A 3,952-nucleotide genomic window follows, 5' to 3' on the forward strand; every position below is an offset into this window, starting at 1 on the left:
TAGGTTTCACAAGACAAGAGCCCTGCATTGCCATCAGTATTGCAACTCAAGGAAATCAATGGTAATTTTCTTTACTAGGGGCTTTGTTGAACAATGTTCTTAATATAGATGCAATTATGAGGTTCCACAAGGATCAGTGACATTTAAGGTAGCACCAGAAATCCAGCAGGTGACCTCAATGGGTTATATGACAGAACTGCTCTCCCAAAGTTGCAGCAAATATTCACAATATATTAGAGATAGAACATTTTGTGTATCTTCCTAGAGTTTGCTCAGGCCAGCCACTTTCTTTGCTGTGTATATGATGACCAAAACAGCATCATTCTAATACTAATAAACTACAAGTGGACTTAACCTGCTAAAATGGCCTCATTTTTTCTTGGCCTCTGAGAACACTACCAAGAATCCTAGCACCCCAACACATATCCTTTTCCATTAGAAAAACCATGAAGAGCAGGCAATGTGGTGAGCTAGGAACATGGCCCTGTTGCCAGAAGGAGCAGATTGCCATTTTCCTCTGATTCACTCCTTCACTGACCATTGAGATAAAGTAAAAGCCACAGAAATCTGAAGCAGGTTTCACTGGATGGGATAACTCACACTCCATAGGTTCTGGATGTCTAAGATCCATGTGGAATCTAAAACACAAATCCCCATTTAGCATGCTCTAGAATTCATGCACCTGTGTTCCCTAACTATTTTCACGGTCTCAAAAGACATTAATCTTATTGAGCACCATACTATCCTGATTGGCACAGATCATATGCTGTGATTTAAATTGGTGACCACCAAGAAAATGTGCTGTCCAAACTCTGTGCATGTGGACACCTTAAAATTACAGCACATTTCCTCTCCACTCTAGGAAGGACACTTGGGATATTGGTCATGGAAATGTTGCACTGGTGAAGGATTATATATATATATATATATATATATATATATATATATATATATATATATATATATATATATAAAGAAAAGATAAGGCTTCCCAATTCTTACCACAGACTGTGTTCTTTACACTGACTGTATAGAAAGAGGAGGTACAGTAAATGCACCCCTATACACCTCAACCCAGGCCCTTTGCCTGGTCTGTATTGTGAATTGGGGGACAAAAATTACAGCACCCACATTTCCAGGTTTCTTCTAGTTTCCAATGCCAGATCACCATTATGACCCAGTTCCTGTCCAAATAGTCCTCAGTACAAAAATCTGGCTGGCCAATTGACCTCAGGTACTATGCTGCTTTCCAGATACTTGAGGCAAACTTTATTTTCTCTCTCCTGAGTTCTGCCCTTCTACATTCTTGGGAAAATCATGAACTTTATTCACTTGTAACATGCTGCCTGCTCTTGAATTTTCTAGTCTTTCTCATTGTATCAGGAAAAGGACCACTTCAGATATGATTGTTCTGCTTCAACTGTTCAATGTACCTCTAAATGTTTTAGCCTGTGTAACTCTGAGGAAATTGTCAGTCTGCAATCAATTTGATTTCAGTCCTGTGGAGGATTATCCTTCCTAAAGAGAAACATATCAACATCTTAGGAAATTGTACCCCAAAAACATCTTCCAAATTGGCTCATCATAAGACATATTAAATCATATCTCTCAGTCTTACCCCCAAATTCAACAGCAATATAATATGACACTGTTCCCTCTTGCATAGTTATACAAATAAAAGGAGAGATATTATATATATAGAAACAAGCTCTTCCTGCCAGGTGTAACTTCTGAGCGTAGAGCCAGGAGTAACTCCTGAATGCCACTGGGTGTGGCCAAAAAGAAAAAAAAAGAAAGAAATGCCTGAGAGCAGAATACCTCAGGAAGAAGGAAGGAGAATGATGACAATTGGGACCTCACTAATCTTAAGTACTTTATACTTTATAGCAGCATCCATTAAATCTTGCTCTCCAGGTTGGATTGTCATCATTTTAAGCAACAAGCTGATGTTTCAAGAGATTCTTTTGCCTTGCTCGCATAGCAATTAAGTGACATATCTCACATTTGGACTGCTAGATTTCAAAACTAATAAACTTAAACTTTATGCTAAGCAATAAATGTTCTAATTTCTTTTCTGTGTGTGTACATGTGCACACACCAAGGATCTAAATCATAACCTCACACATGCAAGACATGTAATCCACTGCTGAATTACATCCCTTACTTAAATGTCCTGATTTCTTGATTCATAATTTTATAATAAATAAAACTCACTTGTTAAAAAAAGAAAAGAAACAAGCTCTTATGTAATAGGGATAAGAACCCATAAATTTTATAATACAGGGGTACCTTCCACCCTGAACACTTACCATGAAGAATCCACTTAGACTTCATGTGATCCAACAGCGACCATCCAACCCCAAAATCCAGATCCCAACAATTTGATCTAAGAGCAGGTTGCCCTACCTCATCACCTAGTGGTAAGATGAAATCAGAAGACACTCTCTCCTTTGTTCTGTGCAAAACTCAAGATCACTAATTACAGATGATTGAGAAGGATTTTTCCTGGGACCAAAAAGAAAGACCCTAGTCTAAGCTTTGGCCTAGGATTTGTGCAAAAACCAAGATCTCTAATTCTAGAGGTCTGATTTTGACAACTGCAACTGAACAGAACTTTTGGAATCATAAAGAGAGACTCTATCCTAGACTCCATCCTATGACCTGTACAAATACCAAGATCTCTAATTACAGAGGGCTGACTTTGACAACCACAAATAAGCATAACATTTCTTGGCACCATAAAAATACCTTGTGGTTCGAAAATGAGCATGCCTGGAGCCTCTAGTTGTTCCCATGACAGAATGCCTCAAGGGCAGAGAAACCCTGTATCTCTTAGGCCAAGGGAATTCGCTTTCTAATTTCCCCAATACTTACTGTGCCCATATAAAAACAAAAACAAACAAACAAAAATATGACAAAACACAAAAACTTGCCACACCATCCCCTCTTCCTTTTTTTATTTCTTGTTGTTTTTTGTGGTGGTGGTATTATTTTTCGTTGCTTGTTTCAGTTGGTTTTTTCTTTTGCTTTCTTTCTTTAAATTTATATTTATAACTTCTAGACTGGCTCCTCCTAACTCTCTTTTTTTCTCAACAGAACCACAGAACTTGTATCATCTTGTTCTGCCAAATAAATTGAGGAGAAAAAGTGGGTAGTACCAGGAACAAACTGTTGCATGAACATTGAGTGGAAATAAAAAATGATCAGATCTAAGTACCAAACCAAAAGTAACAACAATAAAATCCAGATACCCAATTTACAGCAACTATATTTAAAGGGGATCTGTTACACTAGTAGTACAGAACAAATGAGGGTGATATGGGATGTATCCTGGGAACGGTGGTGGAGAGAGGACAACACTGGTGGAGGGAATGACCCTAATTCACTGTCACTATGTACCTTAAATATAACTGTGAAAGACTTGTAATTCACATCAGTTACAATAAAAATTATTTAAAATAAAAAATAAAGCACATCTACCATATTTTACCTAGCTGGGTCCACTCCAGCTCATGTCACTGACTTTTCCATAATCCCACATAAGGCCCTCCCACTGACTCTTCCTTGCTACAAATGCTCATAAGAGAGTAAGCACTCAAAATTCAACAATGATATTATAAAACTCAAACTTAAACAACTAAATATAAAATGTGCCAATTTTGACGACAGGGTAGGGTGGTGTGGTATGGTATGGATTCTGATCACATTGGTGAAGGTAGGTTGACACTGGTGGTGGAATTGTTGCTGACATATTGTATGTCTAAAACTCAACAATGAAGAACTTTGAAAGCATAATGCTTTAAAAAATTCATTTTAGTACATTTCTGTGCATCAAAGAACTAGTGATTCACTAGCTCTGTTTCATAGTTCTTTACCTTGAGAAAACTGGTCTCTAAAAGTTAGATTCACATGTTTTGAAAAAGGTAAATGTTGTTCCTTGAAGATTATCATA

At 37.4% G+C, this 3,952-nt stretch overlaps 1 non-coding gene across 1 annotated transcript; it reads left to right on the plus strand.

Moving 5' to 3' along the window:
* Positions 1-985: 985 nt before the first annotated feature.
* On the plus strand, positions 986-1,117 carry LOC125999765 (small nucleolar RNA SNORA51). The gene has a single exon (XR_007492236.1). It is a non-coding gene; the product is annotated as a small nucleolar RNA SNORA51 (small nucleolar RNA).
* The last annotated feature ends 2,835 nt before the right edge of the window (positions 1,118-3,952 follow it).

The sequence above is a fragment of the Suncus etruscus genome, chromosome X (genome assembly GCF_024139225.1).
Source record: "Suncus etruscus isolate mSunEtr1 chromosome X, mSunEtr1.pri.cur, whole genome shotgun sequence".
Lineage (NCBI taxonomy): Eukaryota > Metazoa > Chordata > Mammalia > Eulipotyphla > Soricidae > Suncus > Suncus etruscus.